The 15,234-nt window shown below is 50.4% G+C and overlaps 1 protein-coding gene across 7 annotated transcripts in view; it reads left to right on the top strand.

Annotated features, from left to right (window-relative positions):
* The window catches only part of PSD2 (pleckstrin and Sec7 domain containing 2), a 90,226-nt gene that overhangs the window by 26,271 nt on the left and 48,721 nt on the right, over nucleotides 1-15,234 (top strand). The gene's annotated exons all lie outside the window — the stretch shown is intronic.

Below are 15,234 nucleotides of genomic sequence, written 5' to 3'. Positions count from 1 at the left end.
CAGCATCGTTTCCCCACTGCACGTCCTGGCAGATGGATCTTGCAGACTTAGATCTCAGTGCGGCACGAGGCACTGGTCCCAATGCAGAGCTTACCTTAGGTGAGGCTCTGCTCCTGCTAGGCTCTACATGTTTGCTCCTCAAAGGGGCACTGGTTACTCAGACAGTGGAAGTGGATGGAGGTGGACTGGGACCCTGCTATTTCAGGTACTTTCTAGGTACAAAAGCAACCAGGCTATGGAGATAGCCTGCCCAAGCAGGACACAGGCATGGGGGGAACAGGGGTGGTTTCTGGCCAGAAGGGGATACACGATGCAGGGGGATTATGCTAAATTAAAAATATATATTTGTCTTTGCTGGTACAACAGAAGCTAGGGGAGCAGGCAAGAGGAGAGTGAGAAAGCTTTATTTAATTAGATTATGAGGCCCCAAAGGCTTCAGACTCATAAAAAAAAGAAATTATTTTTGTAATTGAGGATGGGGTTTCTGCCAAGACCTGCTTTAATGAGTATTTAGGTTTTATCTCATAAGTTAGCAACACCAGGCAAGGGCAGCTATTCGAGCCACCCCTCACCAGAGTCTTGAGCTTGCCGAAGCAGGAACTGGTTGCCTGCAGCTGGGAATGTTAACCTGCCTTTCGAGGAAAGGGCATCCTGTGCCTTTTCAAGGCTGTTTATCCAGGTTTCTTGGTATTCTCTCGCCATTGAAGTTCTCTTTCTTCCCCAGGTCCCAAGAGGCAGCTTTCTCCATTGCATAGTTGTAGAAACTGAGGCAGTAGATAATCACAGGGTTGTTTTTCCTCCCAGAAGGAGAGAGAATTAATTTGCTGCAGCAGCTGAGGCAGTTTCCTTTGATGCCTCCTTCCTAGAGGACGGTGGGACTGCTGGCCCATGGCCTCATTGTGGCCTGATGGTGGCCTTTGCTGGGTGGCCATGCAAAGGGACAGCCTGGCTGGCTCCGCGCTGCCTTGAGCCCTGCCCAACTCTGCTGGCTGTCTTCACCATGGGCAGCCACCACCAGGCAGCGAGCCGGTCACAGACATGGCAGTAGAAACAGCGTGTCCCTGGCCCACGTCTGGCCTGATTCCCTGAACCATGATGGGGTGTGGGGGCTGCTGGGCTGAGAGACCCCCAGTCATCCCCCTGCCTGGACTTTGGAGTGCTGGGCTGCACTGGGCTGAGCTGAGCTGAGCTGAGCTGGGCTGGGCTGAGGGTCCCAAGCCTGAAGGCTTGACTCTGCTTGTCTGTGGTGTCCTTTGCTCTCCAGCCCTGCCTGCTTGGCACAGCTGTGAGCCCCTCCTGAGGTGTGTGCTGGGGGAGCTGGGGGTGGTGGGGCTCCGGTCACCTGCAGAAGAGCTGTTACTACCAAGAGATTCTTTCTGCAGCCCCATGTCATGGTGACCTGCAACTCTGCACCTTCCCACTCTGAGAAATGAAGCCTTCTCTCTCCCAAACCTGCTGCCCCTACTCATCATTAAACCTGCAGGCTTGTTAGCCTCCCTGTGCCCCCCAGCCAAGGAGCCTGGCAGGAGCTGGGCCACACAGCCACTCTCATCTGGGACATCTTAAGCCCAGCAGTGAAGGAGAGGAGAGCTTGCAACTGTCTTTCAAAATAAAAAAACATCCCACCTACCTGTCAGTCCAGCCCTTGGTTTTAGGCTCCAGATAATTAGAAGTTATTTTGAAAGGATTAAGGCAGGTAATGAGCGTTCTTAATACTCAGCTTGTCCAGTGTTACCGGCAGTATTTCTGAGGTGCTCAGAAGCACCTGTCTGCAAGGCGCTGAAAACCTCTGCTAATAATTTGTTAACCCTTTATAAACTATTTACAAATGTGCTTTATAATAAAACATGACCTTTCCATTTGCACCCCTCCTCCTCTCCTCTGTTGGGTAGTCCTTTCTGTTGGCTGCTCCTCACAGGCAGCTGCCAGTCCCCCGAGCAGCATCCGTGCCCACCGCAGTGCTTTCCAGTGTTCACGCTGTGCACAGCACCTGAGTACTGTGCAAGGGTGTTAGATGCATGTACAACTAGGACCTGCCTCTGGCACAGCACCTCACAGTGTGAGGCATGGGACACTAGGATAGGCCTTATCTCTCACCCCCAAATCATAAGACTGTCTTAAAAGAGCAAGAGATTTTTATCCCAAACTTTGGGAGCTGCCTCCTTTTGCCACTTTGAGCTCTGGTATTCTCCAGGCTTCCTCCACAGTCTTTTCATTTTTGCATGCAAGAAGGGGTATTCAGATGTGGCTTCAGAAAGCTTGGATTTCCCATGTGCACCTGGTGTGAGAATTGTGATAACATCAAGAGGAGGTGACTCTGCATTGCCTGCTGGGAGTGTTGGACCAGACCTGGCTGGGGACCAGGAGCAGGGTAACAACCCCCGGTGAAACGCAGGAGACTTGGATGTGCAGTATCACAGCAAAATCACAGCATGATAGCAACAGCTAAAATGCAGATGTGTTACTATTACTGCCATCAGATCAAAAGAGAAGGAAGGTGGCCACAAAATTATAGCAGCTCCTGGCAGATGTAGGGAATGATCCTCTAGCAGAAACCTGTGCTTTAATGACCTAGATGGTTTTTGTAAGCACAAACAGAATGGTAGGGAATCCACTGCTCTCCAGATAACAGCAAACTGTAAGGAGTGCACCTTGGTGACACGGTTCCTTTAATTTTTCATGCTATAAAAATCAGAGATTCCTAGTCTCAGACATAGGATGTGCAGTTTGCACAGTTTTCTCAGACTGCATGCTCCTACAGCAAGCCTAACTGCCACTCCTCTTGTGCCACTATGTCATTGGGTCATCTGATGAACCAAGCTGAACGGCATTCATCTCCTGAACCTTTATTTCATCTTTACAATGCACTTATTTCTGGCAGGCCTCTCTGGCCAATCTGTGCATCAGTGAAGACTCAGTCCAGGATGTAATTCATCAGTTCCCAAAATCGTTGTCTGATGCCTAGATGTAATGATGTCTAAGGAGCAGGAGAAAAGCCCTGAGAACTCTGTACTTTAAAAAAGCCCACTAAGAGACAAAACAACCTACTGGAGTCTGGTGTGGGAACTATCCTGTGGCCTGATCACAAGATCTAGTGCAGCACATCTTGCGCATTGGGAGATTGGGAGAGCCTCTGGGTCCCAGAGCTGGTATAGTTAAAACAGTGCACTGTCCTGATGCAATTACATCACCCTGATGATGCTTTTTGCTCTTCTTATAATTCCCTTGAGGAGAAGAAACAACCCTGTCTCCTCTATAAAACACTTTTACATCAGTGTAGGTGCCTGTTAGAGCTGTACTCCTTCATCAGGAAAATCACAGTCCTATTGGCATGGTTATCCAGCACATCCATTAAGGGCAGATCAAGCCTCTGCACAAGAGCTGCAAAATGGCTCCATTTGGTTTTCAGTAGTACTTTCTGGACAACTTGCTCAGTTTTCAAAACAAGTCAGCTTCAACATTTCATGCTGCTCAAAGACATCCATGATTAGGGGAGCCAGTTCTGGTTGTGTCGGAAAGTGATGTTCCTGGGGGCTGTCACTCCCAGGGTCCTCACGACAGCAGCTGTTCCAAAACGGAGAAACTTAGAAAATCTCACCGATTCTTTCTGAAGCACCTGTTTTCTCAAAATGAAAACACAGCAATGCAAGCTGGATCTGCTTTGAACAGTCTGTGGGAAGAAAAAAGAAGACTTGCAGGTTTCAGGAAGGTGTGTTCCTTACTCATTAGTTGCACTGTGAAAGCAGAAGCCTGTCTGTGGAGAGCTGCATACAGAGGAAGTGTTTGCAGCCTAAACATGGTCAGCAGTGCTGGGCAGGAAGCTCGTTTTCTAAAAGTAGGTGTCTGCAACATAAACATCAGCAGCTGGGATTGCTGTCCCAGGCTATGGAGCTCTAGCCAGTGAACACCAGAGTGCATTTTTCTGTAACACAGACTTCCAATACAGATCAGATGCAGTCTTTCTGCTGACTCTGAAGAGGGCCTGGGGGCTGGGCTCAGCTGGAGATGTCTACATTTGGGTGAGATGAGTCCCACTCAAAGTGCTTTCCCATGTGTTCAGGCAAGTTCTGGTATAGTCAAATTCTGACTAACATCTCCTGTTGCCATGTTAAAGATAATGATAACTTAACCACATCCTAACAGATCAGTGAAATCCTGCTTTTCTTTTAGTGGCTCCATCACAGTCTCTAAGTTCTGGAACTAAATATGCAATTATCTTTTCAGTCATTTTATTGACTCTCAGCACCCTGCAGACTGCAGTCTGGGACACTGAGCTAGACAGGCAGCACATTACCACATAGGTGTGATGGACCAACTGAAAATGCAGGTGGGCCCCAGGAGAAAAGAGGGAGGGTGGTCGTGCTACCTGCAGAACATACACCTTTGCCAGCAAACAGTGTGAGCAGTATGGAGGAGTATGACTCCTCCAACATGGAAGAATGATGAACTGTCAGTGCCTCCTTGGTGCTCTACAGCCAATAGACAGAAGTTCAGTGATTGTGTGTTTGCCTTTGGAAGAGTAGGATTTACTTAACCCACACTTCCTTTGTAGGAATGTTTCCCACAGTTTTGAAAGGGAAGGTGGAATTTTTGGGCTAAACCAAAGAAAAAATGGCCTGCTGCAGAACTAGTGAGCTTATAGGTGGAGTATTCGCTAGGTAAAGGGCTGATGTTCATGTCCTAGTCTGAGAGGAGATGATTTTCCTAGAGCATTGTCTTGTCTGATCCCCCGTAACTTTTTCCAGTTTGTCTCCCAAATGTCTTGATTTGGTCCTGACAACGTATTAAAGTCCCTTCATATTAGATCTTATTTTCTCAGGCTGCTCCTTGCAGGACCTCTGGGCAAACATCTTTATGCCTAAGCGGAGCTGCTGACCTCAGTGGAAATGCCACATTTCATGCTCTGACGCTCTGTAATGTTAGGCAGTGAATTTTCAGCCCTGTTGGCTGTCAGTAAATCTTGGCCAAGTCTGTGTTCTCAAGCCAAATAAGTGCATCTCAGTCTGATTTGGGTGAGGGAGCTGTTCTTCCTTTCCTTCACAGGGATGAAAATAGAAAATCACCACTGGTGTGAAAGTTACCCAACTGTTTCCCTCACAGATGGGCTTGGTTGTCTCACCTTAGGTCCAAAGTGGAGACTAGTTGATGGCATTTTAGGCTTTGCTTGCTGAAGTCATTTGGAGGGCTTAGTCCTATCTGGACAATCTTCTGGCCTTCTCCAACAGTCTTTTCTAGACTCGGTGCCTTCTGGGCCTGAACATCTTCAGAAGTCAAGATATGTCCTACCTAGTCATGGATGCGTTGGTACCAATGCTTTTGGCTTGGAGGCCAGCTGGAAACGCAAGTTGGCCAGGTTGACATGGTGACACTCAGTAGCATCCAAGAGTCTTGAACCAGTTGTTTGTCTACATGGGAGTCTCAAGGACATGGGGACCAATGTGCCATGCTGCTGTGGCCTGGAGAGTGCAGAGCAGTGTTGACAAGAGGAAAGCATGCCTGATTGATAGAGCAGGGATAGCCCTTTAGAGGCCAGGGCTGAGTCTCTGCTGGATGAAACAAGGACTGTTTGTCTCTGCCAAGGGGGCCTAGTTACCCTTTAAGAAGAGACTGAAGGTCATTCCTTTTCCTCTGGAGATGATCCAGGATGGAAAGGCAGACCTTTTGAGATGTCTGTAGATGTATATAATGACATCCCCAATGCTTGCTGTTCTCTTCCTCGAAGGAGGATCCTTAGGAAAAGCAGTTACAGCTCTTGTGGACTTTTATGGAAGGTAACCCTAGCTGCAGGGAAAGATGGGGTTTAATGAATTCAATTATAATGTTGCACAGAACAGAGTGGAAAGGCCCCATAAACAGCCTGTTTTTACAATAAAACCTGTGGACAACCAGGACAGAAGCCCAGTTTACAGCCACCTGAACTATAAAGCTCCCCCTCAAGAGAAGGTGAGCACCAGAGCAAATAGGCAGAGGTAAGGATGGAGCCAGCTCTGAGCTGAGCTAAGAAACCCTGCTGTTCACAGCCAAAGAGGGATAAGGTTTGTCTGGAATTACCCTTTGAAAACTCCTAACTTGAACAACATGGACTGATTATAAGCTGTTTGTTCTGCACTAACACAGGGTTTGAGCCACTGGGACCCACCTGCTGCCCTGACAGGCAACCTGCTCTCAAACTCTTTTCTGAGCTGCAGGAGCTGCCTGAAGATGGGGTGCCAGCACACAGAAAGCCTCTGCCCCCTTTCCCCTGCCTTTGCTCCCATGCCAGGGAAGGCGTGGTAGGGATCCTTGCACACATGGGATTCTTTTGGTGTCCCTGTGACCTGCCTTTACAGCTTCAGGCTTTATATCTGTGCCACAGGTTCTTGGCCTTGATCTCCTGCAGCAAACAACCACCTTGGCCAGATCCACTTAGTGGGGAGCATCATCTTGGGGAGGCAGGAACAACAGCCCCATGGGAGCTGCCCTTCTTGTCCTTCGCCTAGGATGCAGTAAAAATTTCCCCTCCTTTGCTGTTCCCTCTCAGGAAGCTCCTGCTTCTCTCTGAGCCACAGGAGGATTCCTGTGAATCGCAGCAGTTTTCTGCAGGTGGAGCCTGCAGGGAACCCTGCAAGCTCTCCAAGGGGGTCAAGGCTTGCTTCTGCAGGAGTGGGGAAGAAGGGTCAGACAGACCCTGCTGCCAGCTCTGTCACTGATAGAACCTTTCTCCTCCCATAGTCAAACCTGGAAGCCCTGGATGTGGTTTTAAAGGAGCCTATTCCAGGAAGATTACAGATGCAACATGCTGTCTAGAATACAGGGATGTTCAGGTCCATGTTCATCAGCTTCCTGGACCTTACGTCTCAAGCTTACGCTTCTCCTGGGGAACGCACAAGTTCACCATCCCTATGTTTTGGCCCATTTTTTTTTTTGTGGAAGCTTAAGCAACTCCTACGACCTCAATAAGATGTAAAGTGATGGTGCAGTGCAGGCTTTCACCCCCACAGGCTTGAGACTGTGACTCTGTTTTCCCTGTGAAAAGTACAGTCAGGTTTGCATGATGCATGCACAGGGCTAGAGGAAGACTCAGTGCACAAAGTGCTGTGTAGCCAAGGTGTCAGTTCAAAGAAAGGAACATGTGAAAAATACTAAGTATATTCTTTTCTTTTCCCCCTTTGAGTAACTGCAAAAGAGTGCAAGCAGGAAAGCTGTTAAGGATTTTAAGACTCAGGTTTATTTTTTCTGTAAGCAAAAAACTGCCGTTGTTTCCCCAAGATGAAGTTTTGCAGGAGTTGTTTGAATCTGAGTGTGTTCTAATAGCTCTGGGGACTCTAATAAAAATTCAAAATAAGGAGCTGTAAGATTTAGCATCAAGAAAAAGTATGTTCCATGCACAGTGATTTCTGATTACCCAAAGGCTCTTTTTTTAGCATGTAGCTGGTTTATTTTAGTCTGTGGGATGTTTTATCCATGGCCTCTTTTCTACATTGGAAGTGAAGGATATAGGACCTGCAGTTTAAACTGTCAGTGATGGATGGAAACCACTGGGACAGTATATTGGCCATGAGCAATGAGCATCAGTACCCCAGGGGCTCTGTAAAGCATAACACTAGCATCAGTGAGTGCTCATATTTCCTTGTTGAGCCACGTTTTCTTTCAGCCCAGGTGAGTGCTGGCATGCAGTGGCACCCAGGCAGGACAACTGGCATCCTGGCTCTAGCACAAGCATGCTGGCCCTGGTGACTCGCACAGGGGGCTCCTTGAAGCCTGGTCTGGGGCTTCCACAGCACTGCACTGACCCTTGTCCACACCAAGTCCCTCCCAGACAGCAAGGCTTGGGGATGTGAGTTGGAGCAGAGAGTACACAGACCTGACCCCCATGGTGGGTGTCCAGTTCCTCCCCATTTGGAGTGCATATCTCACTCCTTCCAGCCCTCCCCTCCCAGGGTACAGAGCTTTGCTCTTCTACCCGGTTTCCAGGAGCAAGAGAGCTACAAGGTTGAATGATTTGCCTTGTCTCAGAAAGGCTGTTGCAAAGCAGGGAACTGAAGGATGGGATGGGTTTCTCAAGTCAAGCCAAGACTGTAACCGAAACTGCCAGAATCCTTCTTAGACTACCACAAGCCAATGGATCCTATCCAGATCTTCAGAGGGAAGGGCATCTCCATGCACCCATGTACACTGGAAGGGGACACAGCCCCACCTGAACCAGGACATGGTGTGGGCTATGAGCAGTTGCACACATCAGCTGTTAGTTATTACACACGATGGGTAATGTAGTCACAGATGCTCTCCACTGCATGTTGGAGGACCTTTTCTGGTGGGTCCAGCAGGTACTGGGAGCACAGGGAAGGGCTTCAGAGAGTAGTGTAAAAGGTAGCATGGTCAGAGGAACAGTAAGGGGAGAAAAGAGAGTGGGAAAGTACTGCGTCCCTCGAGCTCTGCCCACTTTCCTCTTTATCCTGCCTTGGAGTAGCACCTTTGAAATAGTCAGTGTCTGCCTGAGACCCTAGCCCAGCCCTGCTCCTGAGACCCTACTCTTCAGCAGAGATGTTACAGGTGAGTTAGAACTCAGTGTCATCTGGGAGGGACTCTTGTGCTGCACAGAGGGTGCTGTACAGAACAGTTCGGTGCTGTATAAATCTTTGGTGTGCCCACATCTTGAGTTCACTATGCAGTGCTGCTTTGCCCATCTCCAGACTGTAATAGAAGTAACAGAGTTAGAAAAAATCCAAAGAAAGGTAGTCAAAATGCTCAAAGGGGTGGAGAAGCTGTCTTATGAGAACAGGCTAAGGTGGCAGGGACTACAATCTGGAGAGGAGAGGCTGAGAGGTGATATGACTGATGTCTTCAAATCACGTAAAAAGAAATCTCCAGCCTATGGGAGAAATAAATGAGGATTTTCACAACAAGAATGGTAAAAGGTTTTTATTTTCATCTGTCTTGAAAGGGCAGAGGTTAAAGCAGAGACATAAGAGGGAGGAGACATACTTCAAAAGGAAGAACCATGGCTATGATCTCTCCATCTCTCTGTAGGTTTGCGTCCTCAAAGAAACATCGTTGTGCCCATGCACACACCCTCCGCCCAGGGTAATGTGTTGCACCTGCATTTTGTAAATTCATTGGTGAGTTGGGTCATAATAGCATATCTGTTCCTGTTCACCAGCCACATTATGGATGAGATCAACAGCGTGTAGATCAAATAGCCATACAGTGCATTTCGTTCCTGCTCAAAGGGGGTGGGAACTCAGAGTATGTGGTTTGTCACAGCAGAGGATGTTACTATAGGCATTTTAGCCCAAGGAGTTCAAGGGCTCACTCCAACAAGTGACCAAGGGAATTTTTAAGCTCTTATAAAACCCAAGACGGATGCCCAGAAACACAGATTCGGCTCATTAGTGTTTCCCTCTCTAAGAAAAGCAGAAGGCAATCGTAGCAGGCTGGCTGTAAGGCAGACAGGGATGAGGCCCAGCTGTAGCTGCATGAGTCAGTGGTGTCTGCGTGTCTGCGTGGCAGTTTGTGTCATGGAAAAGGGCCAAGCAGGAAACATCTGCCTGTCACATCTTTCTGAATTCTGCTGAAGAACTCTTCCCGCCACAAAAGCTGCCACCTGAAATTGCTTTTCACTCTTGCAAAAAGAAGATGGAAGGTGTCTTTCAGAAACCAACATCTTGAGAAATCTGTAGCTGCTTTGCAATGGCCTGGAACGGGGTCCTGGGGCACAGAGAGTGCCGCAGAGGTCTGCATTTCATGGTGGTCAGCAAATGAGGTGTGAGGGTGGTACATCCTGCCCTGAGGATGAAAATAACTTAGAAGGAGCAGGAATAAGGGTTCCTGACCTGGCTGGCTGAGTGTGTGGGACTGGGGGTTGCTCAGACGATGGAGATCCTGAGATGCTTCTAGTTGGGTATGCTGTATTCACATTACACTGAGCAAATCCCATCCTGCGAGGTTTTCTCAGGCTGAAGAAGCTGTCCCCCAGCCTCTGCCTGCAGGACCATGAGGCAGAACTGAGCCTGGGCTGGCGTAACCCCAGGCATCGGTATGGGCTGAGGACTGACTGCTGCAGTAGCTGCTCTGCTGAAATTCACCATGTCAGCAGCGTGCAATGAAGGTCAAGTGCATACAGGGCTGTGTTAGCAAGGGCACAGCCAGCAGCTTCAGGCAAGAGAGTCTTCCCCTCTGTCCAGGGCTTGTGAGACCACAGCTGGACTCCATGTCTGGTATTGGACCTCCAAGTACAAGAAAGAAATATACAAACTGAAGCTGGACATGGGATTACATGTGCCTCCAGGTTTCAGCGTGGGTTCACGAGGCCAAAGGGCTGCTGAGTGGCAGCACAGACATCTTCTCTCCCTTCATAACAGCCTTCGCCTCAATTCACCAGGAGAAAATGTGGGCCAAGGTGCTGCTGTGTCCCCCAGCCTGCTTTGAGCCCACTCACAAGAACTGGTTTGTCCCTTTTAGCACCAGGACCTGGGCAAGGGCTACAACACCCCTTCCTGGCACTGCCACCACCTTAGATCTGGCTGAGCACAGTGATGTTCTGGCTGATGCCTTCTTCTACAATTTTGCTGAAAGATCCAGAAGGGTCAGTCCTGCTCTGCCCTGCATCTTCTGAACTTACAGGGTGCACACAAGCAGGTGCAAGGTCCCAGCACCCTCCTTCCCCTGGGATTTGCACCCCAGCATATCCCAGAGCAGGGCAGCCTACCTTGCCACCCCTTTCCCTTCCTGGCATCCTCCCCCTTGACCCCCCGCTTTCTGATCTTGACTCTGAGGTTGTCAGATGAGCACAGGATCTGCTCACTTTCTCCTTCACCTCCAGCACCATGGGAGCCACATCAGAATGCACCTTTCTCCTCCGTGTCATCCCTGTGCCTCCTGCTCACCCCCTGACATCCTTGCAGTGCCAGGGTGAGAACAGAGGCCTCATGAAGGAGCTGCTGCCCCATCTCCACCAAGCCCACAGAATGGGATGTGGAGCAGCAAGGCAAAGCAAGGCTGCAGCACGAAGCAGCCCAGCTCGGCATGAGTTTGAGGAAAAGCTCGTGCTCGACTAAGCAGCAAGATTCTTCTCCAAGCTTTCCTGTGTTGCAGCAGCCAAGCGGTTACACAAAACTGAAGTGGGAGCCTTTCCAGTTCCTAACGCAGGGAAGAAAATTAAAAATAAATCATTTCCCACCAGCCATTCAGCTTTAACAAAAGCTGGGAGATTTCCAGAGCCAGTCCCTGAAAGAGTTGCTGTGTGGTTTCCAACCCCTCACACAATCAGAGCAAACTTTGCTGCATCTCTGCCCAGCCTCTTCGGGACTGGTGCTTTCCTGCAGTGGATGCCAGCCCAGCTTTGCTGGCCCCACTGCGGATCCAGCCATCATCCCAAAGTAAGTGATGGGACATTTCTGCTCTCCTTCCTCCCCTAATGAGCCCTGCTCTGTCTCTTCATGGTCCAGGGGCCATTCAGGGCCCCAGGGCCAGAGTGGGGCTGGAGTAGGGAGTTGGTGGCTGTCCTGCATTGCTATCCTGTGGCACTGGGCACATGACAGTGGTGGGCTGGTGTTGCCAGGATTCTGATAAATGAAGCTAAGAGCAGTTGGCTTGCTTGGATCTGGCCTGCAAGAAAGGGCAGCATCAGAGGGCCACAGGGGATGGGATCCTCGGTACCTTCTGCCTCTCTCACATCTTGCGGTGGAAGCACCAAGCCCAAGCACTAAGGAGGAGATGGAAAAGCTATGGTTAGCACTGGATCATGGATGCCTTGGCTTCCCTTACCCTTTCCTGCAGCAGTAATAGCCTCCTTCCAGCATGCATCATGTTCTTCTGCTTATGTGGGCCTTACAGAGATAGGCTGGTCCAAATCATGGAACTGCAGCTTAACAATTGTCTACAACTCAGCAGAGCCACAGTAGTCATCAGTGTGAACAGTCCTGGCTGGGACATATGCCAGGTCATTCCCTTTTCTTGCCACACCCTTCTTTTGTATGCTAACCCATGTTACATTTGCAGGAGGCTGGGAGCAGTAGACATATAAGGGATGCCCACCATACCCACAGGACCTAGGGAAGCAGCAGTCACTTGAGAGGATGCCTGAGCCAGCAGAAAGGGCAAGACTTATGGTTGTATGAAAATCTGCTGGTGGGAACCCAGATATCACCTTCCAGCCCTTACCTGTGCTGGAGAATGCTTTGCAAAGCAGAAACAAAAAGAAACAAGCAGGGACATGGGGAGGGGAATATCAACCTGCAGTCCAACTCAGCCTCCTGTCTGCAAGGCTGTACTGCTTTGGGGAAATGGAAAGGAGTCCCAGAGGGGGACCTCTGAATACCAGCTCCAGCTCCGCCCCCGCTTCCCCCAGTGCTGCAGTGTGACTTATCCCAACGGCCTGGTTGAAGCTGTGGCTGCTTTGAGCCAGAGGCTGAACTGCACTTTGGTGCTTTCTCAGAACTAACAGAAGGGTGTTCAGTCTGTCTTCGGATTCTGTCCAGCATTGGTAACCTTCCAGCTATTTGCTGGAGGCAGATGTGGACAGTTGCAACCAGCTACTCCACCCTTGACTGTCTTCCTTTGAGTCCAAGTTGTGGCATCACAGCCTGCCTCCTCTTCCCTTTGCTGATGTACCTACCCGACACAGCTGGAGAATGCAGCAGTTGACAGATGAGCCCTACCACATATGGATGTCTCATTGGGTTGTAGAGTGGGAGAGACCCTGTGCAGCTAATGTGGGACAAGCAGGCTGGGCTGCATGGTTGACTGTGGCAGGAGTCAGTTGCGTGACTTCAGTACAAGGCATCACCGTGAGCAGCGGGGAATGGAGCTGTGGCACATTACAACCCAACCTCCCAGTTCCTCTGGAGCTTCTGGGAAGCCTCAGCCACACGTAACCTGGGTATGCTTCAAGTGACTGTCACCACAAGCATAAATCAAGTAGCTAGTGACTTTTTGGGTGATTTGTCATGGGATGATAAACACTCAGCTTGCCTGCAGACTTCAGGTGCACATGACAGCCTCCATCCATGTGTGCGATGGAGTATGGATCCAACACGAGACATACAAGTCTCAAAGGGGTCAGGAGACTGCGAGAGGCCTGGATGTCTCCTCATGGCTCTGCTCAGACAGGTACGCTGGAAGCTGGGAGCTGATGGTCTTCCTGGCTCAGCAATAGTCTGTGCATGTATCCTCCCAGGGCTTCCCCAGGGCCTCTTCTCCAGAAGGAACCCAGGCCAAGGAAAAGCATGCCTAAGGGTTTAACTATTGACTCCTCAGCCCTTCTTCCAGACCATAAATGTCCCAGTTAGACTTCACAGAGGGTAAAACAGAGCATAATGCGGTAGTTTATACGTAATAACAAAAATATTAATTTTTTTTATATTAATAAGTTGGTTGAAGTTAGGAGGGATGGATGGGACATCACACTTACTAAGGTTTGCCAACATTTCTTACACAGGCCCATCTCCTAACCGCATTTAGCTTCCTGTTTTCTGGTTGCATATAGCTGTGCCAAGCTTTAGCTATTGGACTGGCTTGGGTGGGGTGTCTGGTTCCTACTGGAGTTTTTGGATGGATGGCAGGGAGGTGGGGAATTTCAGCCCACGGTCTTTGGCTGGTTTTAAAATTGGACTCGAAAAAGCCACATTATTCATCTTATGTTAAGAAAAGGCCAGCAAAGCTTTGCTGGAAAGGTTCCTCCAAAGATTTGAGCATTGGCTCTGTGTTGCATGTCTGTATTATGCCTTCACTATGGGAAAGTCAAAATTTGTCCCATGTTAGGTTTTCAGTAATTACTTGAGATTACAGTGTGGTCATGCTCAGAGAGTCCTGGTAGTTTTGCAGGTAAACTCCTTGAAGATGCTGCATTGGTTTGGCCCTGCTGGTGGTGCATGGGAAGACCAAGTGCCTGGGACTGATTTTCTGTCCTGGATTTGGTAGGATGGAGATTTGCAAGTCTTTCCTCTTCATTTGGGATGGCAGAAGAATAAGCTAGAGGAGGCTTGGCCCACATGTGTGAACCTGAGGACTGTCCCAGAGGCTTGTTTTGACCTCCTGTCATGGTTTCAGCCCAACCAGTAACAAAACACCATGCAGCCGCTTGCTCACTCCCCTCGCCCCTGGTGGGATGAGGAGAAAATATAAAGCAGGCTCACGGGTCGAGACAAGGACAGGGAGGGATCACTCCCCACTTACAGTCACGGGCAAAAGACAGGCTCAGCTTGGGGAAGAAACAAAATCAATTTAATTGACTATCAATCAAATCAAACCAAGGATACTGACAAGTAAAACCCAACCTGAGAACAGCTTCCCCCCCAGCCCTCCCGCCCTCCCGCCTCACCCCACTCCCTGTTCTCTCTCCCTGGGGAACAGGGGACGGGGGCTGGGGTCGGCTCCTCACCCCTTGTCTCTGCCGCTCCTTCCTCCTCAGGGGGAGGAGGACTCCGCGCTCGGCCCCTGCTCTGCCGTGGGGTCCGTCCCTCCCGCGGGAGACAGCCCTTCCCCAACTTCTCCAGCGTGGGTCCTTCCCGCGGGCTGCAGTTCCTCACAGACTCCTCCAGCGCGGGTCCCTTCCACAGGCAGGGTGCAGTCCTTCCGTCACAGACTGCTCCAGCGTGGGAGCCGCCGCCATTTTGGGGGACATCCGCTCCCCCGCTCCCCTCCACGGGCTGGGGGGGACAGCCTGCCGCCTCCCCGCGGGCTGCGGGGGCATCCCCTCCTCCTTCCCTGACCTCGGGATCCGCAGAGGGGTTCCTCTCACATCCCGCTCCCCCGACTCCCTCACGGGGCGTTCGTTCCCCTTCTGAAATCTCTTCTCCCAGAGGCGCTCCCGCCGTCGCTGAGGGGCTCGGCCTGGGCCAGAGGCGGGTCCGGCTCCGAGCCGGGGCAGCTTCGAGCAGCTTCTCCCAGGAGCCGGCCCTGCGGCCCCTCCCCTGCTACCAAAACCCCGCCACACAAACCCAAAACACCTCCCTTGGGAGGGTCAGCTCCTGCGGGTGGGATTCTGGGCCACAGGAGGCTGATGTACCCGTGTCCCAGGAAGTCTAGGCTGGCCTTTCTCTTGTCAGGGAGAGGCGGGCTGGCTGAGAGAGAGGCCAAAGGCCCACAAGGGCAAGCCCAAGAGAGGGTGTAAGCAGATCCTTCCACAGAGTCTTGACACAGATATCTGCTGCCAAGCTCCTCCATGGGCTCTCTCCAGCCATTGGAAAGCAGCTGGCACACCTAGGGCCTGATCTACCCAGCTTGAGGTAGACTCTAACAGCACATAGGCAATGG

The sequence above is a fragment of the Haliaeetus albicilla genome, chromosome 27 (assembly GCF_947461875.1).
Source record: "Haliaeetus albicilla chromosome 27, bHalAlb1.1, whole genome shotgun sequence".
Lineage (NCBI taxonomy): Eukaryota > Metazoa > Chordata > Aves > Accipitriformes > Accipitridae > Haliaeetus > Haliaeetus albicilla.
Note: the sequence above shows the minus strand (reverse complement) of the source record. Positions and strands in the feature narration are given on the sequence as shown.